This window comes from Ambystoma mexicanum, chromosome 6p (assembly GCF_040938575.1).
Source record: "Ambystoma mexicanum isolate Mex_15411 chromosome 6p, UKY_AmexF1_1, whole genome shotgun sequence".
Lineage (NCBI taxonomy): Eukaryota > Metazoa > Chordata > Amphibia > Caudata > Ambystomatidae > Ambystoma > Ambystoma mexicanum.
In genome coordinates, this window is record NC_090935.1 from 1,494,135,521 (window position 1) to 1,494,162,756 (window position 27,236).

Sequence of the window (27,236 nt, forward strand, 5' to 3'; positions counted from 1 at the left end):
AGGAGTGCTACTGTTGCATGACCTTGTCAAACCGGTTTGAAGATGCAAAAGAGTACCAACAGCAGAACTATGGGTCCTTTAATGGTTCGAAGGCGTCGAGCAACATTTAAGCAGTTTGAAGGTGTCTCAAGTGGTGACACAGAATTCCAGGTTGGTATGGACTTCTCAGGTTGCTGTAAATTCCAATCCAGGGATTCTAGTGCAAGCAGAGTCCTCCTGGCTCTGGACTCCGGGTTCATGGATTTTGGCTGGCACCTAGAGAGGTACCTTTAATTTCAGAGAGCAGCCTTGCTCCAGTGCACCTTGCACAGAGGCAAGCCTTGGTCCACAGCAGCTCACCCCAGTTTTCTTTGGAGGTAGTTAGGGGACAGAGCTCTCCTTTGCCTTGGATCCCTTTTGTCTTCTCCATGCCAGAGGAATTTGGAATGGACTGCACTCACAGCAGAGTTCCAAAAGTGTCGTCTTCTTCTGATGTCCAAAGTTGAACCAAAGAAGGGGTGGGATACCACCTCCTCGTGAAAGCAAAACATTACAGGGGATTGGCCCCAAGCTAACCTGCTGTAAAGGGTCCAATCCATGTTGCTGTAACAAGTGACCCTTGCCATCTTACACCATACCAAAAAGTGCTTTGTGCTGCATGAAATGGAGGGGACAGCAATGAAGAGAACCTCAACAGAAACCCAAGATGGTGGAACCCCTTCTCCAGTCCACCTCCTCTACTCCAACTGGGCCCTCTTCCCTAGCCTGAAGACCTCAAGCGCCTTTTGGTGTGCAAACCCTGGTGTGTGAAGCTGGTCCTTATTATGTGAATTCCCCTTTGAAGTAGGGTTCCCAGGAGATCTCCTGGGGAGAACTCCTGTGCTCCGATGGGAGGAGTTACTCTTTTACCTGGGGAATCAATGGAAGGCAGCATCCTGGCTATTTTGTCAATCAAAGCATTGGAGACAGCCAGGCTAGCCATGAATACATATCACCTTGACATCACTGACGTGGGCTGGCAGGGTTGACACTTGCATGGTATGGACTAGGGGTGGAGTTAGTAATTTTGTGCTCTTATCAGCCACCATACCACAACAGGGTATGCCAGCCATACCACAACAAGGTATGCCATATTCCTAGAGATTACTCTGCCACCAGACTGATAAGGCAAACGTTATTACGTGTTATCTCAGAGGAGCAGATTTGAAAATACTACCTCTGCATGAAGTGACAGAAACTGTCAGGGATGCACATCTGACATTTTAACCTGTGCATTGCCACTGAAAGGCAGGCCCTGCAGATGTTAGGAGACTGGTGCAACAAGCCGCATGGATGCACTATCATTTTGATATGGAGATTTATAAATGACAGATCTAATTGTCAAATTCCCCTTTTATGAAACAGAATTAATTACAACATTTTATTTTAATTAAAAATCAAAAAGGCTAGGGCTTTCACACCCACTGCAGATGGCATTCTTTCACATGGATGGAGAGCAAAGTGCTGTACCAATTGAACATTCATATGGAGTGCCTTATGTGATATTGTCTATTCAGTGAATGATGATGTTCAAGAAGGCTGCTTAGTCTTAAAATGGGTTGACTTTCAATCGTGTGGTGGGTTGGAGGTGACATTTCAATGTTTGCGTAATCAGGCTTGTGATGGGAGGCGTCACAAATGTCAACCAGCTATTCACTTGCATATGTTTTGGTAGCAGTGATCCATGTAGGGTATACTGGTGGTGGCCTTGTTTATAGGGGGTATCCAAGTTAACGTTACACTCTGTGGCCAATTGAGTTCTAGAAATCAAGTTTGAGATAAGGATTAGAGTAGAATGTGGCCTTCTAACACAGTGGGGAAAGCACACTGGCTTTGCTAACTCTTAGAGTTTTGTTGATGGTCCAGAACTGCAGCGTGCAAATATCTTTGGGAGCAAGAGGCAGGTGGGGTTCGTGCTGAGCCCCCAGCTCATTAGTAAAACATGAAAAGGGCCTCTGTGACACATTGATAACGTTCCTGCCCTTAGGGGTGCCTTTCTTTTGAGCTTGGAGATCTGGGCTCTAATTTACCTTTGACACTGGATTGATATACTAAATGGTCAAGTGCCTTTACTTTTGGGACCTTGTGAAAGGATGTTACCTGGTATGCTTATTTCTAGGAGTACTGGGGGTTCATGTGGGTCATCGCTTAATTTGCATATGGATGCTCGTGTTCGCTTAAACGGCAGAGGAGCACATATGGAGTAACAAGAAAATACACATGATGGACTAGGTCTTATGGCAGTGGCAGACCGTGAGCCGGGCTCACAATGACTATACTTTACTTTATTTATTTGTAATGCACACCCATATACCCGTGGGCGTGAGGGCGCTAACAAAGACAGGCACAAAAAAATAACAAATGCCGTCCAGGTTAACGGGGAGCAGTCGAGCTGCAGAGAGATAAGCGAAATGAGCTCATTATCGGAACAGCCAAGTCTCGTCAGTGAGGAATAGCCTCTCAATGAAGAGGGTAGAGAGTTCCATAATACGAAAGCAGCACAGAAGAAGGCTCCTCTGTGGACCTTCTTGGTTTTACATTTCGGTAAAAAAGTTAGTTTTGGTTACTGCACCTCAGACTTCTGTAATTAGGTTTGTCCCTAATATGATCTTGAAGATAGGACGGCATAGTACCCAATCTACACTTAAATGTGATGACCAGTAGCCTAAAGCTGATTTGTGCTTCCACAGGGAGCCAGTGGAGTGAGCGAATGGTCTCCGTTACATGGGAGCGCGCCATTTTGGACCATTTGGAGTCTATTGATGGTTTCTTTGCTAACTGCTACCAGGAGACTGCAACAATAGTACATTTTGGCCCCTATTATTGCCCACTCAATGGCTTCAGCATTGTCTTGGGAGATGTACGGTCTAAGATGGGTTTAAAGTTTGATATAATAAATTGCTATTGAGACCGTACTTCCCACATAGGATTTCATGTTCAACGCCTGGTCAAGAATGACTCCCGCGGTTATAGTTCTGAGTAGAAGGCAGCGGGTCTGTGATGGTAGGTGAGGTTGCCACTGTGGCACGTGCAGGCCTGTGTTGACTCGTTAGATATTAAGGCGTGGCGGGACTGGTGCTGGGGAGGCAGAGCTACACACCTCACCCTTTAGTTGCTCATGACTGCTCATGGGAGTGTGGGCAGGCATATGGTGGGCATTGCAGCACCTTTGTCTTACGTTTTCTCTCTCATTGTCCATAATCATTGTGGGTTGGCTGAGTGCTAACATTTTCATCATTCTTGCTGTGAGGGATCTCGGTTCATTGCAGTAATTATTTAACAAGACATTTTTAATGTAGTAATTTCCTGTCATGCCATAGTTAAATGTTAAATGTTAAAGGTATTTGTACCGTGCACCGTCACCAACGGAATTGGTCCCCAGGCGCTCTGGCGGATCTGTAAACGATAAGGTGGGATGGGTTAGTAAGGTGAAGAGGGAGTAGGATAGTGAGAGGAGTGGTGTCTGTTGGCAGCTTCAGCTCGGTATACACCAGATACTGATCTTTGGTGCAGGTATTGGATCGGTGTCAGTCCGTGTGTGCTGTTGCTCCGGCTTATGTGTTGTTGCAGTGTTGTGAAGTGCGTGCAGCTTGTGGTGCGAGAGATGGTTGTGTGAGTTTTTGAGTTTTTAAGTATGCAGAGTTTGAGGTTATATTGGTTAGTGGGTTACCTGACCTTTAGCATGCTAATATTCACAGTTTTCTCTAAGTGAGAAGAAAGTATTGTTTTCGGTTTTAGCCGGGCAAAGAAATGAACTAGGCAGCATTGGGCTTCATCTTGGGATGGGTTCTGTGTGGCCCTATGGTTGTTTGCAGCTGCAAGTTGTAGGATGCAATGCACAGAACACAGTGGTGGTTTCCAGAAGGAGGGGGATCAAGGTGCCGTGGCACGGGAAGAGATTGGCCTGTCACTATAAAATAATCATATGGATGGCTTACTAGTGGGTATATATTGAAGTCAGGAATTTCAGTTATGCAGGGCTCATTTCCAAGAGAGTTTATGTTAGGGGGAGAGTGTTTTGGTCCTCAGTATCTCCTCTCCTGCCCCACCCCCATCCAAAGGGTGGGATGTCAAGGGGTTTAGAGGTGACCTTTTTGGGGTTCATCAAGATTTAATAACGGGAGGTAAGAGGTGATACATATGGGGGGTGCCTTAGGTTCGAAGAATAGTTGCTGTTGGAGGATGAGGTGCCCAGTTAATGCCATTTGGTAGTTCGGATTGGAGGGAGGTGATCAAATGGGCAGTTGACACTGGATAAGACCTGTGGCATGCATACAGTTGAGAGAGGGTGCGAAATTGCCAGGAGCTGGGAGCTTTTGGGCTCCTGCTTGTAGCTGCGAAGAAGGTAATTAGCTTGACACTAATGTCACCAGGGACCTGTGTTGAGTCCCGATGCAACTAGTGCAATACATACACACATATGAGGGCCTCAACTCTGTGTCTTTGGAGAAGTGTATAAAAGAGCATGAGGATTGCAGTTGAAGACTTGAAAATCATCATATGTAATGGGCATATCGCATATGTGCCAAGTGTTCCAATGAAATATCCTTATAGTGGGATGTTCATTACAGCAGATTTTCTGATGTTCAGATTCCAAGGGCAGCTCCTGTTTGTAAGTGGATGCCCTATACCTATGAGCTCCATTCAGCTCCTGAGCAGGAACTCCTGGTTTTAACTCCTGCTGAGTTTAGATCCAGCAGACCATGAGGCGGGCTGCTTTTTTTGACTGACTGGCAGAGGAGTGTGTTGGTGTCCAGTTGGGGTTGGGTCTGGTGGGTGTAGCATGGCGGTGGGACGGTGGTCGAGACCTTCGGCAAAGGCCATATCCTTTTAATTTTTCGGATTTATGTGCTTAGGGACATTCCTGTGTATATCAACAGGCAGTAGTGAAGGAAGGGTGATTTGTGTAGAGACCACCAGCATCACCGTGTGTAAGTAGTGATGAGAGGCAAGCTGTATGTCTTTCAGATCTTAAGTGACCTGCTGCAGCCCCTTCGCCCTGTGCCTTAAATCGTCTGCAGCAGCAAGGGTTTCACGGCTACTTTTGACAGTCCCCACAGTCCGCTAAATGCTTGCAGTCATGTATTCCGTGACCTACATTGGATGTGCATGACCAGAGGCGGTATCCAACATGGCTGACCCTCTGCTGCGGGCAGCTGCGGCGTCACTGCGATAAACATCCCCCTATCTGAGCCTTTTATTTCACGTTGCACATTGGCATGTTGCTAGGCACACAATGAACCATCACACACCCCCTCTTTTTTTTAGCACACACCCCATTCCCACACCCAGACATCCACGCCTCTAAAGTGCCGTGCACTAAAGTCTGAGGCTATGGAGTGACGCACTACCATGCAAATCGAAAGCACTAGAAAACCAGAACAGAGGCGTGCTAAACATGTGTAGGTCTACGCAGCAGACCCGATGTTATTGCAGGCTCGTGTTACTCTCGCACCTGGAGTACATTCATGTACACGTTGGGTCTTCGGAAGTCATAGCCAGCTGTTCTCTGAATACTGTATTTAAATATTCTGAGGTCGCCTAATCTGGTGCCATGATCCTCTCTGGAGTGCGTGCGATCCTATGGCAGTATTGCTGCTGAGCTCTTAGTGTCACTCGCACAAAAAGATTTCCTCGTGGTCGCCTGACAATCGTAAATCAATGTTTTCCCACAATATTTCGACGACCTGAGGCGCAGGTAGTTTAACGCAGTGGCAACGCGTTGTTTTGGAAGCAAGGCAACACAGAACAACCCCGATTCGAATCCCGCGTCCGCGGTTAGAAACCTCTTCCGTATTAAGCGTGTTTTAAAAACAAACAATTTTTATTATTCACCTTATTGCACTAAGTAAGGCCTCACATTTTGTAAATTAAAAACAAGTAGCAAGAAATCTTGGCTGATACTAATTCATATAGAGCAGTGTGTTTTAGAGGAGTTATTAAAAACGTTTTTTTCAAATTCTCTGTTTTTCCTTTTTACTGTATAATGAATTCAAAACGCTTCTGTCCTCACTGGTGTAAACAAGTTGTACATCAAGCAAATGTAGGCCTGTTACAAACAAGAGAACAGAGGAAGGAAAGGCACATAAACGTACATCTGCAGATGCGACAGCATTTACCCTTTAATTTAAAGCCGATCCAACCTCAACAATGTGAACATTTAGAAAATGTGTTGTTTTATTTTATGCTCATTTTTCAAGGCGTTTGTTTTAAATTATTAGATAGGAGGGAGAGAGGTTGTCAATTGTAACTATAATTATGACTTAAGTGTGTTGGCACTTTTATTTTCTGATAAGTTACTTTAAATCCAGTGTAATTGCACACACACCCATTGGCAAAAGGAGTGTTACTTTCTTTTTCAGGTGCACCGAACACACAGCAGTGATCGAAGTGAGCGGGAACGGTCGGGAGTGGTGTTCTAAGTACTTTTATTTGTTTCCGTTTACCATTCCTCTACTTTTTACGACCATATTCGCCATTCTGTATAGAGGATTTGCCCATTCATGTTCTTGTGCAAGTGTAAAGTTGTAATAGGAGCGTTAGTTGCTACACACGATGCTGCCACCTACCCTCTCCCCTCGCGAGACCACAGTTCCACTACTTCTATCAATGACCCACAGAGACCGTGTTACCTGGTTTTGCAAGCCAAATTACAGCATGAGCAGAGGTGACGCATCAGATTTATAATGGCATTTGCAAACTGCAAATGCTAAATTTGGTGGGTGCCATTTTGAAGTCCCACCAGCGATAACCCTCCTGTGCCCTCGAGACCGCATGATGAACACCCTTCACCTGACAAGAGAGAATGACTTCAAAAAGAAACTATTTCTTTTTTAAATCATACGACTCCCCTCACCCCAGGACATGGAGGCGTCCATGTCATGGGGTGGGGGCAGCCCTCCGACTTCCAAAAGAAACCGTTTCTTTTTGAAGCCACTCGTAACAGAAATAATTTCTTTATGGAGGCAGAGTGGCCATTTCTTTTTATGAAAGCAGAGTGACTTCAAAAAGAAACTTTCATGTATTTATTTATTTTCCAGAGGGGACCCCCTCCCAAGGCATTTACTGGCAGGGCCTCCCGCACTGCAGGGGCTGAAGGGGGCACCGCTACACCAGTGATTGTGCAGTAAAATTGTGGCAATAGCACAGTCATTTAGCAATAAATGTACGTGACAACACGGATGCTCCCCAAATATGATTTGAAAAAAATGTATGCTGAAATATCGAGTAGGTCATTTTGCAATATTATAGTGTGCAACCGGTGCAGCAGCCATGGTTGGTGGTATCTGATCATTTAATTGCAAGCAGGAAAAGGCCTTCGGCTTTAAGCCTTGCCCGCCATGGCCAGTCATTTAGCCTATGTAGTGCAACAGGTATAGTGGACACAGCTGAAGGCCATGGTCACTGATTGCCCATGGCCAGTGGTCCATGGTCATTTTACCTCATTTTTGCCATGTGGACAGTGGCCATGGAAGGCAGTGACCACTAACCGTGGCTAGTTTAGTTCCTTGGCATCAAACTGTATCCTGCCAGTGTTCTTCCTAATTACTGAATTGTAGCCATAAAAGGTTACTGGTGTAATACAAATCCCACAACCAATTTTACCTTCACTTAATTTATATCTCTTCTGTGCACTGAAATCCTTTTAAAGACAAGCCACAACGAAACCAACAGTTTTGGCGTGAGATATTAGATAGGCATTTACCAGGTACTGCCATCATATGCCCTGGTAATGACTCAATTTTTCTGCTGTTGCAATTGTATGGCAAGATAGAACCATCATATCAGTGCCTAGCAAATGCCTATCCTATACATACACAAAAGCCCAAACTGTTGGCTTGGCCAATGCTTGTTTTAGTAGTTAGTGCAGCATTGCCAGTGGACCATGAGGATGATGCAGCATAACGAAACCGTTGAATTTCAGTGAATAAACTTTAATTAAGACAGTTCAGATGAATATTTATACAACTTGGAGTCCAAGGCTCAATCGTCCTGTCTTTGCCCAACTATATTTAACACCATGTAGACAGAACCAATTTATTTAACAAGTTATTGCTATGGTCTGAGTCCCTACAACTAACTAGATATCCCTGTATTCACTAACTAACCCTTCCTCCGGGAGTGCACTTGCCCTGGGGTAGCGCTGATGATTCGCCTGTCAAAGGAGGGTTGAATACAAAGGGGATCTTTCCCTGTCCTCGCTCACTTCTTTCCTACTGTTAAAAAGTTGCACACTTCATCTCGGTCGATCAATCATTTTATTCTCATCGCCTTGAATCTGCGTGTCTTATGTCTCATTTAACCTTGATTCAATGATCAAGGAAGTACTAAAAGATTTTGACAGCTATAATTTCATTTAAGATGTCAGTATTCTAAAAGATTGATGCTATATCTCAACCGTGTCCATCACTCTGTTCTTATGGATCACGGGGTTCAGGTCATCACCCCTGAGTTTCAGCGGTATCTCATCAATTCCCACTTTCTTTGTGAATATTCTCCCCAGGTTGGTATTGGCTGTGGCTTCCTGGTCGCGTGCCCTATGGGGGGAAGATAGAGAAGGGGTACCGTCAGTTTTTGGTGTGCACTACTATCCTACGAGGTAAGAAAGGGGAGTTTCTCTCACCTTTCTTCTCTTGTCATGTGGATTTATCCTTCATGGGGGTACAAAATTCAGGCCAAGGATCATCTATTTCTACTGGTACCTGAAACATAATCATACATGTCTGTTGGTAAGCTAATGTCTCTTTTGCACTCTTCGGTCTCTTTCCCATTGTGTAACCGCTTCTATGAGTAAGTTACCTGTGTTGTCCAGGAAGACTTTGGATTGCTTCCCGTCAGGAAATCTTGTGTCCCGTTGTGGAGCCCTTGCAATCTCCTGCCTTGTTCCTGCTTTCGCTGGTTTTATCTATTTGAACGGGAAACTGGGGATTACTTTCTAGCTCTGCATTTCCTATTTTCGTCGAGGCCGTACTTCATGTGTGTAATTCACTTCATACGGAGCGCAGTGCCGACTCACATTCTTACACAACTCAAACGCCATCAGCATTTGCGCATGGCTTACCTGTCTGGTCCTTCTGTATGCACCGTGCCGCTCCGCTGTCTCTTTTGTGGTCGCCATTTTGGGACCGGCGGTATTTATATTTCACTTCAACACGTGATCGCAATTGCGAACGTCTTCCTTCGATATTTTCAATATTGGTAATCCTTGTCTGTTCCTTCTGCTCATGCCTTCTTCTAAGGTATCTAGTAAATACTCAATCTCCATACTATTGGCATCAGAAGAAGAGCTGTTAGATGGGGCTCGCATGTGGTGGTTCTTCATCAGGACGGTAGTATAGGTGAAAACAAGAAGCGTCCTGTGGGTCTTGCAAGTGGAAAAACTGCAGCAAGGAGCTTGTGAGCTTTGATCCTACATATGATGGTAGGGGAGTAATTGCACCAGGATCTTGGTGGGAAGTCCCGAAATGCCTTAAAAGGCTGTGGATAAATGCACTGGGTTGCTACTGTATGCGTGTCAGACCGGGTTGGTCAGTCTCACAGGGCCAGTGGGGAATCAATCCACAAGTTGTGCAGCTCGTAACTCTGGTCGTGGAGGAATGGTGCTGTCTCGGTCGGGACGCTGCTGCGAGTGACGGAGCCGAATGCAACTCGAGCCCCATCTAACAGCTCTTCTTCTTGGGCCGAAACACATCTGTGTCAACAACCTTTTTATACTTCCTCAGTGTCTACCATTAAAACTGTTATTTGTTCACTACAAACATGTATCTGTGCTCACATGTTATTTGCTAAATTGTATCGTTGTCAATCAAAAAAAGAAAAACATGTTATTTGTTCCACTATTTATCCAGTCAAAGTGACTGGACTGTAGTGTTTCATATGTTGTTCAGAATAGTGAATTGATAAGTGTCGATGGGTTTTTCCTTTACTTTGATAAATCAATATTGATAATCACTGTGTTGAGACTGATGTTTCCCTTCTTTGACTCCCCAGGAAGTCTATGAATTTATTTGGGCTTTTGTAGGTATTCAAATATGAAAGTGTGTGTAATCTCTCACCCTGATTAATGTGTTAGTGTATAATGGGGGACATCTACAGGGAGACCTCAAAGTGAAGATTGTCGCCTCCTCTCGCATCCGCTGAATTTCAAAGGTATTTTTGCAATAAATTGGTACATAACTTTCACTATTATATATCAACCAATCAAAAATAGCTTTACTTCGGCACAAAGCATACAGTTCCATAAAACATCCTAAAATAGATAAAGCATACTGAATAATACAAAACAAACACGATAAAACCAGTTTACATCATTTAAAATATGTACACCATTACACATTTTCTTGAATTCATTATCGCTGCCTGTCAGTGTACCTCATGTGTAGCTTCTTCAGTGAAGTATGCATTTCAAACGACAAACACAAACTGCAATCTTCATGGTTAAAATGAGATCCTGTGCTAATTAGGGCATAGGTGCAGGGAGCTAAAAACAAAATACAAAACCCCTGCCCGAGTGCTTTCATACAGGAAGGGATGCGTTAGTGTCAGTCATGGTAGCAGTCCTGCTGAAGTCATTATTTGCCATGCTGGTCCCTTTGGAAAAATCGGTGATAGCACAATCATGAACATATCAGGCTTGTGCGTCTAGAAGGCTGTAGGGAAGTCATGTGTGGTAGGCCTTTGACTCATGGAGTCTGGGGTCAAATACCATACCAGTTCTCCACGCCCAGTCTGATATGAGGCAGGGCTCCTCACAGGCCTCTGCGAAGCTTGTGGGGCTGGAGCGTTCTGGGGTTTAATGGGTCTTGGTTGGACCGAGTTTGGCAATGAGCCATTGCCTAAGAGATGCTGGCAGAGTTTGTGCAGTGTTAGTTAGAGGCCATTGAAGGGGCTTGGAAAAATGTATAGGATGTGTTGGTTCTGAATGTGCAAGCTTGTGGTGCAGCAGCTTTATGGGCGCTGAAAGGGTGGGGTTGGAGTGCGTCGGGCAATGAGCCATTGCCTTAGAGGGGCTGGTGCACCGTCAGTCAGCTGCCAGTGAAGGGCATTGACAATTGATAGAAAGTGTCGGGTCAGACTGTTGTGACCCATTTCTCTATGGGTGAAAGACCGAGACACTGTTAGTTAAGACGGTTAAGACGGTGAATAGTGAAACCACTTGTCTGTTCAAACCCCCTGCGACTATACTGAAAATCTGCATGCATTTGAATTCAAAGATCTACCTGGCTTTGTCATTCCTGGAACGATCCACGAGGACAGAAATTTTGAGATCATTAAGGGTATGATTCGATTCCCAAAAGTGTTCCCTAACCAGGGTTTACTTTGTGCATCTCTTAGTGTTTTGCTGCTGGAGATTCATGCGCGCGCGTCGTTGATGGCCAGTTTCACCTGCATATTAGTCCTTCCCGGGGCATTTAATGCACATAATCAAATATGCAACGCTATTGGATGCTATTGTGAAATGCTTCATCAATTTGTACGCCAGCGTGTAGGATATCTTGATTGTATCTGAATTGCTGATATGTCGACAGATTATTTTTTTTATATATACAAAAAGAAAGTCCAGTATTTCAACCGGTGTTGCTTAACACTCTTCCCCCATCAACGATGGAGTCAAATATCCAAAATACTTTATTTAAATCTCATCTATTTCATAAAAACAATCATAAAAATGATCATAGTACATAAAACATATATCATATGTTAAAACCACACAAGTAAGAACACCATAAGTGAAAAATGTTATAATCATTTCTTTAGGATCATACACTCTGATTCCTATGCCACACAATTGATGGCCTATTTCCTATTGGTGTAATGTAAACAACCCGACTTGTACAAGTTTCTGTCCTTCAGATACAATAATGTAGGACATTCTTCAGGGGATTTTTGACTTGTGCCGGAATTAATAATTCTTCTTTAGGGGAGAGACCTGTTAATCAAAAGCAAAAGGCACCCTATTAGTATCTAGTAATCCAGTATTAATCTTATTTTACTTAAATGGAAACCCTCATCCCTAAGAGGGTGAACAGTAGGTATGAATCCGACTACATACCTTTCATCCCATTGATAAATCCTGGGCCTGTTCTGTAAATCACAGCAGATTCCCAATTTCTTGAGGAATTCTTGCGTTTCCTTAATCTCTCCTTTCTAGGTAAAAATTGTCATGGGCAACATTTAGAATTACGAGCAAAAATAGACTCAAGGGACTTAACACATACCTATTTCTATTCACTGTCAATCATCATTCTTATAGTCAAACTTACCTATCTCACTGCTGGTCTGTAATATAGTGAGGTAAGCGCTCTCAGTCCTGTGTCTTATTATTCCACACCCGTGGTAATTGGACCCATTCCACCACTCTTTGAGGTTTAGTATTCTGTGAGGAGACAGAGTCCCTATTTAGTGACCTCTCATCTCCCCATATATCATTACATACAATAACCTCCAACATCCAAGTGATAGAGGCCCTTCCCCTTACTTACTTCCAAAAGTTCCTTATTCCTGCCTCACTATTATTGTGTCTGCGTCCTCATCTGGGGATTCACCCATGGAAACGCGGGTCAAAAACAACCTCCTTAAATACCAGCTGACGATGTCAAAAGAGCGCGAATTCGCGGGTCACAACGTGACGCGATGACGTCATCGCGCACGTGCGTGACGTCGTGACGCCATCACGCACTTTTTTTTTTTTTTTCTTTCCACACACTACAAATCCAGTGCAACACATCAATAAAGACAAGTGTTTGAACAAGAATGAATGAACAAAATCTTAACAAATGTCACACTGCTCACATGGGCATTACATAATATTGCACACACTTTTGTATTTCAGAACACATAGGGAACGCATGACTGACCCACACCATATCGAGTCTACGGGACCCCAACATCCTAGTCCTTCTCTACCCAGGTCAAATATTGCACACGTACGGGCGGGAGGCACTCAACAGAGAGAGACACCCAAATGCATGTGTAATTAATCACCACACACCTCCTAGGCATTATGCCACTCCACACCTTCGTTCAATCCCTTAATATGGCTTTTGGATAGAAAAATGAGTTTTTGTTCTAAATGCAATAATTTTTTGTTAATAATCACTTGTGACCGACCTTTGATGTGTTTCAAAATACACCATTCAAAGTCATTATGTGAATGTTCCATTTCTATAAAGTGCTTGACCATAGGGGCCTGTACCACCTTGTTCCTGATGCAGCTTTTATGCTCAATCATTCTAGTTCTGCATTTTCTGTTAGTTTTGCCAATGTACATTCGTTTGCATGGACATATAATCAAATAGATCACATTATTTGTATTGCAATTGGTGTGTTCATTAATATTCCACATTTTATCCAGACCCAAATCTACATGCACTGTTTTCTTTGTTTGGGTGCACATACAACAGGTTCCACAAGGGAAATGACCCACAACAGGGGGGAGATCCCATAACATTGTTTGTTGCACAGGTTTCTTTTTAGTGCTCACATCATTTCTCATAATCAAATTTCTTACAGTGGTGCTTTTTTTGAAAGCTACAATAGGCCTCCCGACTTCCTTGGGCATGATCTTATTCCAATTTCTTGTTACAATGCCCTTAATTTTATATGACAGATTGCTGAATGTGTTAACAAAAACAAGAGGCGTCTCCTTTGTCTTTCTTTCTCTCTGAATTTGTTGATCAAGGAGAGATTCTCGATTATTGTTAAACGCTCTTTTGGCTGCTTTTTTAACCAAAGGGGTGGGATAGCCTCGATGTACCAATTTAGTAATCAAATTATTCGCTCCAACCTCATATGATTCATTGGTGCTACTATTCTTTTTCAGTCGTAAAAATTGCCCAAAAGGAAGATTGTTCTTAACATGTTGGGCGTGATGACTCCTGAAGTGCAGCAATGCATTTTTGTCAGTGGCTTTGGTATACGGTCGGACCAATAGAAATCCGTTCTGGTGATATATGCAGATATCTAAATAGTTGACTTCCTTATTGCTTATATTACTGGTAAATTTTAGGTATCTATTTTGTTGATTAAGCCACTGTAAAAAATGGTTCGCCTCCTCTTCATTCCCTTTCCAGATAATGAAAATATCGTCTATATAACGCAACCAACATACGATATTATTCTGAAAGGGATTGCGTTCATTATAGACAACCGTTTCCTCAAACATGTTAACATACAAATTGGCAACATTCGGGGCCATGGCAGAACCCATGGCTGTCCCTTCAATCTGCTTGTAAAACTGTCCCATAAATTGGAAGAAATTTTGTGTAAGGGCCATCTCTGTGCACCACTTAATAAAAGAGGAGGATACTGGATTCTCATCCTCTCTTTTCAATAAAGTCTCCTCTACTACCTCCAAAGTCGCCAACTGTGGTATGTTAGTGTATAATGCTTGAATATCTAAGCAAATAAGTAAATTAGCCCCGGGGTCAAAAATATTGCCCTCTATTCTGTTAATGGCATCCGTAGTATCCTTGATATAACTTTTCATAGTAGGAATAAAAGGTCTTAGATAGAAATCTGCATATTTGGAAAGTGGTTCCAAGAGAGAACTAACCCCCGAAACAATTGGTCTACCTGGCGGGTTTTCCAGGTTTTTATGTATTTTCGGTAATGTATAGAAAATGGGTACGCGGCCGTTTTCTCTAATCAGAAAATCACCCTCTTGTTTGCTAATCATGTGTTCATCCATAGCCTTGTGTACTTTATCTCGGATGATATTCAACAGATCATTACTCGGATCTTTGTCTATTTTTTGGTAGTGGTGTTCATCTGATAATAATCTTTCACATTCACTAATGTAATCACTCCTGTTCAGGATTACAATAGCGCCTCCTTTATCGGCTTGACGGATAATTATCTTATCATTGGCGCCCAGACTTTTCAAAATCTTTTGTTCTGTTATACTCAAATTAGAATGGTGAGGGATACCCTTAGTTTCTAATTTGGTTACCTCCTCCAAAACCTTTTTTTCAAAAACCTTGGATTCTACTGTATGTGCGTTGGTTGGTGCACAAAAAACTGATGGATTTCTCAAACCACTCCCTTATCAAAGGTATTATCCATAAAAAACTCTTTAAGGTGAACTTTCCGCATAAACTGATTAAATTCAATCCTGAAGTCAAAAGGATTGTGAAACTTGGTGAGTACAAAATTTAACCCATTGTTTAGTACTTCTTCTTCTTCCTTAGTAATCTGAAAATTTGAAAGGTTGACTACCAACCCCTGTAGCTCCTTGTTTGCATTCGGTCTGGTTCCCATTGTCTCTGATCTCCTCCTCTGCCTAAAAAAGCCTGTCTTTGGTTATTGCCTCTCTGACTGTTGTTTCTTGTGCCTCTACCTCTAGATGGACGGCCTCCCCCCCTGTTGTTGGGAATCTCAGAGTCGCCGGATTCATCATAGTCCGAGGAGCCTCCTCCACTTGAACTATATGATGTATTCCGGAAACGTACTCTCCGATTCTGTTTTATATTAGGTTTGGGCTCTCCAAATTTGTAGTCTTTGTTGGTAAAACGAAATGCTTTCTCATGTGAGAAATTCTGAATATCCTTTTTCATTCTTTTAATTCTTTCGGATATTGTTTCATTCTTAAACTCTTGCATTTCTTTTAGATGTTTATCTAAGCCTTTTTTGAATGCTTCCACATCAAATTTACTCTTCATTTTCTCTTCTAGATCCTTCAGATCTATCTCGATTTTTTTGGCTGTTTCCTGGGCTGTTTCAATAATTAGAATAAGCCAATCCCGACCACATTTATTGGAGATATAGCTCCATTTTAATTTGAAATCCGGATTATCTAAAAACAATCTGGGTTCGTTTCTCACAATAAGACCCTGAGGTAGAGCCTGATTTTTAACATACTCTAACATGATAATGGCATGTAGTTCTGTGCGAATGAGTCTTTTCCTCATTTGGACTAACTCATCCCATTGATCGTCTTTGTCCAATGTTTCTAAATCTTTATTGAGCCCCACTATCGGTAAAGATTCTATCAATTTCCGGACGTACTCATCATCATAAGCTGTCGACAGATTACACATTCTCTTGTTTTTGCATGGCATTGTTCCAATGCAATTTTATGCAGCTTGTTTGGAAAGCACGGAGGGGCATCTCAGGGAAAACCCCTTGCATTGTTCATCTTGTCGAAAAAGGGGTTGCCGACTTACCGCTCTGAATGCCGTTCCGGAGCAATCTTGTGAAAGGCTTACCGCTCTGAATGCCGTTCCGGAGCAATCTTGTGAAAGGCTTACCGCTCTGAATGCCGTTCCTGAGCAATCTTGTGAAAGGCTTACCGCTCTGAATGCCGTTCCGGAGCAATCTTGTGAAAGGCTTACCGCTCTGAATGCCGTTCCTGAGCAATCTTGTGAAAGGCTTACCGCTCTGAATGCCGTTCCTGAGCAATCTTGTGAAAGGCTTGCCGCTCTGAATGGCGTTCCTGAGCAATCTTGTGAAAGGCTTGCCGCTCTGAATGCCGTTCCTGCACAATCTTGTGAAAGGCTTACTACTCTGAATGGCGTTCCTGAGCAATCTTGTGAAAGGCTTACCGCTCTGAATGGCGTTCCTGAGCAATCTTGTGAAAGGCTTGCCGCTCTGAATGGCGTTCCTGAGCAATCTTTTGAAAGGCTTTCCGCTCTGAATGACGTTCCGGAGCAATCTTGTGAAAGGCACTCACTGCTCTGAATGGCGTTCCTGAGCAATCTTGTGAAAGGGTTGCCGCTCTGAATGCCATTCCTGAGCAATCTTGTGAAAGGCTTACTACTCTGAATGGCGTTCCTGAGCAATCTTCTGAAAGGCTTGCCGCTCTGAATGCCGTTCCTGAGCAATCTTGTGAAAGGCTTACTACTCTGAATGGCGTTCCTGAGCAATCTTGTGAAAGGCTTGCCGCTCTGAATGCCGTTCCTGCACAATCTTGGGAAAGGCTTACCGCTCTGAATGCCGTTCCTGAGCAATCTTGTGAAAGGCTTACTACTCTGAATGGCGTTCCTGAGCAATGTTCTGAAAGGCTTGCCGCTCTGAATGCCGTTCCTGAGCAATCTTGTGAAAGGCTTACTACTCTGAATGGCGTTCCTGAACAATCTTGTGAAAGGCTTACCGCTCTGAATGGCGTTCCTGAGCAATCATGTGAAAGGCTTGCCGCTCTGAATGGCGTTCCTGAGCAATCTTTTGAAAGGCTTGCTGCTCTGAATGGCGTTCCTGAGCAATCTTGTGAAAGGCTTGCCGCTCTGAATGCCGTTCCTGCACAATCTTGTGAAAGGCTTACCGCTCTGAATGCCGTTCCTGAGCAATCTTGTGAAAGGCTTGCCGCTCTGAATGCCGTTCCTGAGCAATCTTGTGAAAGGCTTACTACTCTGAATGGCGTTCCTGAGCAATCTTGTGAAAGGCTTGCCGCTCTGAATGGCGTTCCTGAGCAATCTTTTGAAAGGCTTGCTGCTCTGAATGACGTTCCTGACCAATGTTCTGAAAGGCTTGCAGCTCTGAGTGGCGTTCCTGAGCAATCTTGTGAAAGGCTTACCACTCTGAATGGCGTTCCTGAGCAATCTTGTGAAAGGCTTACCACTATGAATGGCGTTCCTGAGCAATCTTGTGAAAGGCTTGCCGCTCTGAATGCTGTTCCTGACAATCTTGTGAAAGGCTTACCGCTCTGAATGCCGTTCCTGAGCAAGCTTGTGAAAGGCTTGCCGCTCTGAATGCCGTTCCTGAGCAATCTTGTGAAAGGCTTACTACTCTGAATGGCGTTCCTGAGCAATCTTGTGAAAGGCTTACCGCTCTGAATGGCGTTCCTGAGCAATCTTGTGAAAGGCTTGCCGCTCTGAATGGCGTTCCTGAGCAATCTTTTGAAAGGCTTGCCGCTCTGAATGACGTTCCGGAGCAATCTTGTGAAAGGCACTCACTGCTCTGAATGGCGTTCCTGAGCAATCTTGTGAAAGGGTTGCCGCTCTGAATGCCGTTCCTGAGCAATCTTGTGAAAGGCTTACTACTCTGAATGGCGTTCCTGAGCAATCTTCTGAAAGGCTTGCCGCTCTGAATGGCGTTCCTGAGCAATCTTGTGAAAGGCTTGCCGCTCTGAATGCCGTTCCTGAGCAATCTTCTGAAAAGCTTGCCACTCTGAATGCCGTTCCTGAGCAATCTTGTGAAAGGCTTACCGCTCTGAATGGCGTTCCTGAGCAATCTTGTGAAAGGCTTACCACTCTGAATGGCGTTCCTGAGCAATCTTGTGAAAGGCTTGCCGCTCTGAATGCCGTTCCTGCACAATCTTGTGAAAGGCTTACCGCTCTGAATGCCGTTCCTGAGCAATCTTGTGAAAGGCTTACTACTCTGAATGGCGTTCCTGAGCAATCTTGTGAAAGGCTTGCCGCTCTGAATGCTGTTCCTGAGCAATCTTGTGAAAGGCTTACTACTCTGAATGACGTTCCTGAACAATCTTGTGAAAGGCTTACCGCTCTGAATGGCGTTCCTGAGCAATCTTGTGAAAGGCTTGCCGCTCTGAATGGCGTTCCTGAGCAATCTTTTGAAAGGCTTGCTGCTCTGAATGACGTTCCTGAGCAATGTTCTGAAAGGCTTGCAGCTCTGAATGGCGTTCCTGAGCAATCTTGTGAAAGGCTTACCACTCTGAATGGCGTTCCTGAGCAATCTTGTGAAAGGCTTGCCGCTCTGAATGGCGTTCCTGAGCAATCTTTTGAAAGGCTTGCTGCTCTGAATGACGTTCCTGAGCAATGTTCTGAAAGGCTTGCAGCTCTGAATGGCGTTCCTGAGCAATCTTGTGAAAGGCTTACCGCTCTGAATGGCGTTCCTGAGCAATCTTGTGAAAGGCTTACCACTCTGAATGGCGTTCCTGAGCAATCTTGTGAAAGGCTTGCCGCTCTGAATGCCGTTCCTGAGCAATCTTGTGAAAGGCTTACCGCTCTGAATTGTTTGACTATCAGTGGCAACTGTGTTTGAGCCGCTACTGCTCTGTATTTTCAGAGGTTGCTCTGGGCGCTCGGTGTTGCCCTGTGAATCTGGCTGTGCACTAATTCTGTAGTTGTATTTCTGGTTTATGAAGTCTGATCTCTAAACATGTATGTTTTTATCCTGGTCCATGTATATGAGCATATTCAGTTGTAAACTGAACATAAATTCATGTAACCAATAGAAGCAACATTTATTTTAGATTTAATTATTTTAGAACACACTAAATCATGTGGATGGGATGGGGGGTGGGGCGGGTCTAACGAAATCCCAGAAGCCAACGTTGTTGCAGAATGTGCGCAAGAAGCTTGACTTTTAAAACATCTGCTTTTGATCTATACAGCTGTGGAAGGATTACATTTGTGTTTGTGTCTTGAGTATGTTTATGAATGATACGATGGCCTTTATTATGTGTGTGGCACATTTGTTTACTAGATTTACCGCTTGGGGTCAAATGAAGGTTAAAGCGTGCACCAATTCCAGACTCTTTATATGAGATCTGCTGGGTTTTTAGTAATGGATTTACAAAAATACCACATGCAGTACTTCTGAAAATCTGCCTGCCTTCTGTTAAAGATTTTTTACAAGTCCATTTTAAGAATGAAAAGGGGCTGTGGGAAGGGGTTGTATACACAGCAGCATACAACTACTGTACAATTTCTGGTATGCATACAAGGGGAGTTGTAACCTTTTAGTGTGTCACATTGGAAAGGAGGTGGGAAGGCGGGCAACATAGATGTAACTGTTTAACATCATTTGTTTGTCCTCAGGCCGGACTTTTTTTGCACCTCTTTTCACTACAAGAAAAGCATTTTAAACCTCTTTAGACAGGGTTTTAAACTTCCTAACTCACCCTCTTGGTTGCAGGTAAAAATTGGACAAAACAATTAGACCTCAGGGACTGTATTTAGCCCAGTCACACCAGCAGTCCCACAATGCTGCAGGCAGCTGTAGCGGGTGTTTCGCCTGTAGCGCTGCACCTCTGACAAGGGCAGGCCCCTGTTATTTCCCATGCTCAGGCCTCTAGACATGGGTTTTATATTGCCCTTAAGAACTTGGTGGGAGGATTGACATTGTATACAAACTATTAATTGGGGACAATAATTTGATATATATTTTTTAATTAAAAAGTATGGATTTACATTTGATTGAACGTGTTTTATGTGTTGCGTTTTGTTTCATAATCCGGATGTGTTTAAAGTACACATGGATGCTGCGAAGTGTCCCGCATACATGTGCCGCTTTGCAAGACACAGAATAAACGAAACCCCTGAATAGATCCCAAACATACGGTACCATACCAACATGTGCACTAGAATGATTTAGCCATGGAATGTGCCGTGTGCTGCAGAATACCCCTCTGCTCCCCTGCCCCCCCCCACCCCGGCCCCGTGAATTACAGAGCATCCGAATTCGTGTGTCACAGAACAGGCTGATAGTTCCAGTTACATGTCTGTGCACATGTAAGTTACTGTCCCAAGGGAGCAGTGTAGTAAGGATACCTGCTGGTATCCGCATTTACACAAGCATGTTGACAGTCCGTAAGAATGTTACAGACTGACTGTGCCCCAGACCATGCATGTCCCCAGCACTCACAGTGCCTAAGAATGCGGGCGATGCTTCTGTGTGCACCGGTGAGAAGAACTTGTGTACATTGCGGACTTCTTGTTTTCTCTTCTCCATTCTTTTTTTGTTCTTTCTGTATTTACAACAGAATCTGAAAGATTGCAAGACGTTAATGCAAAGAGCACCCCTGTCTCGCCTTTATCACTCACTGCCCAAGATTGTAAATTTCATGTCAATAATGTTGTGGGTTAGCGATTCCTAACTGCTTAATGCCACACTCTTTTATCTCTTTCTGCGTAAACCTTTCAGCACCACTGACATGCTGTCTTTATTCCAAGAGCAACATATTTGGCTTCTCACCCTCTCTTCCAAGTGGCCTTACAACCCATTGGGTTTCGTGAGCTGCAGACTGATGATGGTTAAATAAGTGAAACCAATGTTTTCAAAATGACGTGCCTTGAATCTATGGAAGTGGCACTTGCGTATGTGGAGTGGGCCTCCATTACTTCCATAGGCGCGGTTGTGAGACAGGTACTGCTGTTCTAATGCAAACACAGCCACATCCATGGGAAGATTTTCCCACGAAGAAGCTTTGTGGTGTTTGGCTTACGTTAGAAACATTTCGCACGTACGGGTGTTTCTAAATGCTCTGTCCCCCTCCTGTGGAATGAGTGACTCCTATTCCACTCCCTTGGTCTCACAGCACCAGAAAATAGCATTTCCTCAGCCTCCTTGGATAAGTTTGCTGTAGCTAGGTAAGGAGCGTGATAGTGATGCGAGAGGAAGGGTGGCAGGAACCCAGGTATTCTGTTTAGCCCAGGTTGTCTGTGCATGCTTCATGCCTCCCTTAGAGGGAACAAGCAATCTGATTGGCCTTCGCCGGGGAATTACCCGACGCAGAATCCCTCGTCTTCAAATCCCGGCGGGCATCTGTGGCAGTCCCTCAGCCAATGAGAAGGCTTGGAATGGGGTAATCGCCACTCCGAGCCACCACACGGCTGGAGGCTGCAATCCTCCCCCACCGGGGATTCAGTTAAGTGTTTTCTCCTCTCCCCCCCTTCCAAACAATCCCCTCCCCACCCTACCTTCTTTTTGCTCTGTTTTCGAGAGCTAAGTCGCTGGGAATACATTTGTCCCCAGTGCGTCTGCTTCCGATTGCCGCGATAGAAAGGGAAAGCGGACTCCGTTTTCCTTTCCCCGGCAGCCAGTTTTTATTTTTTCCTGTTCGGGAACGCTGCAGGGTTCCGGAACAGAAAAAGAATGCTATTAGTACCCCGGTCTTGCTGGCTGATGTAATAATAGCAATCATCTCCTTTCTGCGGGGCCATTACTGAGTCAGGTAATACCGCGGGGGCTTCGTTGAGGCACTCGCTTCGCTCTGGCCTGTAACTATGGGCCCCAGGGCCTTACCTGACTCTGTAATGCCCCCACGGCTCTGGGCTTATTGCTTAATTAATGTTGCACTGGTGATAGCCATTAACTCCACTAACTCTAAACTCCCCTGCCAAGGGTCCCTCTTTCAGTCAGTCTTGCCTAGGAGGCTTTTGCCTTAAATCTGCCACTGGCCAGGCTTGCGCCTATTTCTTCCTTCGTCCTCGGAATGAGCCTCATCTAACGTTGGCAAGGGTAGCAACAAGGCCATGAGAGAGAGCCTCCTGGAGAAGGGTATCAGGCCGGGGGAAGGGGGCGGGCAACCCGGGGAGCGGCAAATGAAGATCCTCCTACCCTTACTGTGAATTCCTTGCGCATGCTCTCTGCCACCACCACTGGGCATTCTCATGTCAAGTTAATGGCACAAAGCAGCGTTTGTGGGAACACTCTTCTGTTGTGGACCAGTCCCATGGTAGATTTCGGGCCATATGGTTTACTGTACCACAGAAACTCGCAGAAATTAGGTGAAAGCGCTGCTGCGCCCTGGTGCATTGCAGCAGCGTGGAGTTTAACATTCCCGCCCGGGGCAATGGGCCTAGTGCCATTTAAAAGGGTCCGGCGAAGGCTCGCTTCATACAGTCCAAGAATGGCATCCGAACCATGTGAGGCATCTGGGCCCTAGATGGCGGCATCGTCACTAAACGGCGACTAGCACGCCCTCGCCGTGCTCCCTGCGGCCCTGTCAGAGAGGGGCGGCTGCCACGCAGGGGCACGCGCCTTCGCAAGAAGTAAATAGAGCCGAGGATTCCGCAACCGGCCGGCGCAGCCAAAACAAACGCAATTTGCACCTACGCGGCAAAGCGCGGTTATTGATGCTGCTCCGCTCGTTCCTTTGTTCCCGCCAGGACGATGGCGCGTCTTGTTTGTATTTCTTGAGGTCTGGTGATGTTTTCATTGCAGGCTTGGAGACAGAAAAGTTACTTATTCGAACAATTGTACATTATGGGTGTCTGGCTGTTTGTTGTTGTGTGTAGGTGTGCGGGAGTGTGTGACTAGCCCTTTTCATTTTACAGGTATGCAATTAACGGACCCTGGAGGTGTACGGGGTGCTACCAAATACCTGCGTACACTAGGGATTAAGACCTGTGGCATTTCAGCAACCTTTGATCCCTCTGTCCTCCAGCTGTAAGCGTGTCTCTGAAACGTGCCTGTGAGAGGCGTGTCTTGTCATTGAGTAATTGCCATAATCCATATCTTGCTGTTACCGCGCTACTTTCACCGTGTTCCTTCATGTGCGCCACCCTCGGCCTACACTTACCTGATGTTTTTCGTATTCTTCTGCAGAGCACATCCCTAGAAGAGGCATGACGCATCTTCCGCTGCCCACGACCTGAACCTATTGGGCGAATCCGCAGCCTTCCAGAGCGCAGCAGCATGCCGCAGACACAGACCAAGGAACCGGTAAGAGCCAGTTTTCCTTTCAAACCAATCGCACGTTCCAAGTGCGGGTGAATCCAGCTCTGCGCCAACTGCCATTCGCATTAGAGTTGCTAGACGGTTTCCAGCCCTGTTCACTTTGCACGCGCAGCTGGTTGGGGTACTTTTGATCAACATATCCAGTATGCACTTGAAACCCAACTGTATCTAAGAACTTCTAGAGTGGAGCACTCTTGTCACCATCCCCGCCCCTCTTACTTCTTTCTCATGGATTTCACCTACTAATTTCATATGCCAACACTATTGTTTGAGTTGCATGTGCAGGCCCATATCAACAAGCTTTATGGTCTCGGGAGGATAGCTCGGGGGCAACATGCTCGCCTTGTAAGCAAGACAACACGAAGCACCACTGGTTCGAACCCCGGACCGCGCTTAGAAACCTCTGGGTATTAAGCGCATTATAAATAACCTGTCATATCATATCATGTGACGCTCTTGGTAATATGTTCACCTGACCCCCTAGTGAAAACACACCTCGCGGGCGCTATAATCATAGTGATTGCCACTTTACGTCTGAAGTAACAGGAGAGTGCCAACTCACCCGTACTAACCGAGGCAAAGGTGGACTATGTTCTGATCAGACTTAGGGGTTCGCTTCCTGCAATTTCCAAGGCGAGCACAACATGTATTTGTCAACTGTGTTGATGGTATGGCTGAACCTCACTGGACAACATAAACGAACATGGAGTATGAAAGTGGGTCCACTCCAACTTCAGAATGAGAACCAATCATACTCATTAAAAGGAGCCACGTGTGTAAACAGATGCGGCAGGCATGCCATAGAAGCACGCCCCGGAAGAAGTAACTCTGGAGCCCTGTAGCCTAACCGTATTCAGAAATAGTACTCATGCAGCCTGCCCCATCTACAGGGGTAATACTAACTCTCGGGACGACATTTTTTGGTTCAACTCCCCCCACACAACCGTGGCTGGTTGCGATTCATTGATCATGGGGGTCTCATTGACTCTTTGTCCCACACCCAAGTGTCCTGTTGGTTGAATCTGTCTCTTGGACACCCTCGGGCCTTCATTAATAGCCTGTTCCTACTGAACCTCGGGACTGGGAACCTACCTTTCCTCTGTCTCTCCCTCCAGTGACCTCTGTGACCAGACCTTTCCCTGCCTTGGTGGTCAGCCTTTCCTTCCTATTAGGGAAAACTAGACTTGCCTAATGATCCAGATCCCTTCCAGTTGCCATTTTAATGGGTGTGGCTCAATGGCTACCTAGGATCTGGCACACACCCCTGATCCTTAATTCAACTGCATCTTGGGCTATTTTGGGCTCTTACACAACCCAGTTCTATTAAAAGTACTCTATCCAGGGATCCAATATTGCGCCTCAGCTGGATTTCCTTCTGCGTTGCGCTACTCTGACCACAGCGGCTCTACTGTCCATAGAAGTCTCAGAAGGCAATTACTTTTCCCTCTTCAGTTTGCTTCTTCCTACTACAGCACCATTCGAGCGCCCTTCAAAGTTCTCTGCCATCCTAGGTTTCAGGAAGAAACTAGTGCCCCCTCCTGCCCACCCGAAGAAACCATTTAATGCAGCCCAAACCTTCCGCCTGTCCAGAAATCACCAGTTACAGAAAACGCCTCTTCCTCCATCAAAGACCAAAGACAGCACACTATAATAATAAAAAAAATGCTGTACAAAAAGGTCACCTGTCCACATAAGCCTCATTAATAGGTTCACATTCCGCCTCTCTCCTGTGTAGTCATCACTCTGACAGTAAAGAGCCACAATGTCTTCTCCAAAAATACTACACAGGTCCCTAGTGCTCCAGATAAGATTTTGAAGTGGGGGTACTTAACTCCCCTTTTTTGAAAGTTGGGAGTACAATGATTTTTTGGGAGTAAAAACATGAGTCCCGTTCCCAATGGGAGAAATATTTTTTTCAGAAAAAGTTCTTTGCACCAAGTTATTCCTGCATATTAATAGATAAATGTGACCTTTTCCATAATTCTAGTCTTTTCTTCCTGCGATACTACATTAACTACTGGTCCAAAAACATTTATGGATCTGTTTGCGTGAAAGCAGAGGCAGTAGCTCCTATGTGTCCATTTTCCATTTTTTATTGGGAGCATTTTTACTCCATCTTTTTATTTTTTGGGAGTGTTGCCTATATTTAGGGAGTAAAAGTGGCTGATACACCCCTTATCTGTAGGGCTGCGTGTCCCTCTTTCACCAAATCACAAAAGGTAGTCTTCTCCTCCAATACTGGATTCTTTTAGGTGGGAAAGTTCACCTACATCTGACAGGTCTTAGCCTACAAGAAAACTCCATCCAGAATGAAATTGGCTTACAGTCTTGACCCATACAGCTTCTAGCCTATACATGTAACCTCATATACTGCCGCGTCTACCCTCCCTCTTGCAATCCTCTCCATTTGCTGCCCAACTTTGCTTCAATGTCCATTGCCAAGAAGTCACTTCCTCTGTGATTTTCCCCTGGCATCCACCATTCCAAGGAATTCTTTCAGGAATCCCACGTCCTCCTACTCCTTCACACCACCCCCCCCCCCAACTGCTCCTCTAAACTACCCTGTCTGAACAAAATTAAGCAAGCCCCACGTAAGGCGACCATACCAACCAAAGCTACAATAGCTAACTTGTGCAAACAGACCCCTCCCCGACCCAACTTGCAGACTTCCTATCCGACCACTAAAACAAATAATGTCTCCCTTCCGCCCACTGCCAGGCAGCCCACCAGACTGGCCCGCCAGACCCTTTACATCTGCCTAGACCTGTCACAAAATCCCAACCTATGACCCCGGAATCAGAGCCCTTCATTGGTCCCCTACTGGTGATAGCAACTGTGACCCCTTATAAAGGGGGAGCGGTGGGATTGCTGAACTCCGAAGCTATTCAAACCATTAGTGTCCCTGCCTTCCCGCTCCTACCATTACGATGCAGCTGCTGCCCAATTGTTCTTTGCAGGGAGGTATATGGGGAAGACTTATTCACTTTCCCCAAGATCCTGTTATTGTGTCTGCTGCTCCGCTCAGCCTGAAGCTGCTTTACATTCTCATAACTATTTATCTATATTTGGGGTTGGCTGTATGCAGAGCTTTAAGTGGGCCGTGGCTACCCGGAGAGGAGCCTTGTCAGTCTCCAAAAAGTGTTCCTAAGCCGGGGCTCTGCAGAAGCTCCCCCAAGAAGCCCAAGAATCATCAACACTCTCAGGCAGTCCCTTTGGCTCAGAGCTGCATGGTTAAAGGGCTGCGTGTGTTGGTGGGGGGAGGGGGTTGTGCTGCTGATTAGAAAAAAATGAGGCAGGGGGCAGTGCCCCTGCCTCTCCTGTTTCTTAATTGGTGTTGTTAAGCCTGCAAGCAGTCCTATAACCACACAGCTATGTAGAGTTAAAGGGCTGGCTGAGGGGATTGACACCTCACACATAGAAACAAAAGGAGAGGCACTGCGATCATGCCTTGCCTTTCGCTACTTCCACCTCTTTGTGTTTCTTAATCACAGGCTCCGACCCCCGTAGGCAGCTTGTGATTAAGAAACAAAAGGAGAGGTAGGGCACACCAAAAGGAATGATTGCAATGTGCCCTTCCTCTCTCTTGCTTGGCTCCCACTTCCTGCCCAGAATGCGAGACAAGCAATTGCCAGCCACCCCACCCACCTCTATTTAGGCCACACCCACTAAATAGAGGGCCTGTCAATTCTTCCTCCCCCTTAAAGCACTCGGTGTACGCTGGGTTTGATCTGAGACAACCATTTTATTTGGCGCCTTGGCTTATGATATCCGGATATGTTGCAGATATAGTCTATCCTCTTAGTAATAGTGACGCTGCAGACCCCATCCTGCTGCTTTTAGAAACAAAGTACCTGGCGTCG

General features: G+C 45.1%; 1 protein-coding gene across 3 annotated transcripts in view; it reads left to right on the forward strand.

Annotated features, from left to right (window-relative positions):
- The window catches only part of SHROOM3 (shroom family member 3), a 351,046-nt gene that overhangs the window by 102,078 nt on the left and 221,732 nt on the right, over window positions 1-27,236 (forward strand). For all 3 annotated transcript variants that reach the window (XM_069626325.1, XM_069626326.1, XM_069626327.1), the window contains exon 2: window positions 23,245-23,361. The gene's annotated coding sequence lies outside the window, so the exon portion shown is untranslated. The remainder of the gene's footprint in view (window positions 1-23,244; window positions 23,362-27,236) is intronic.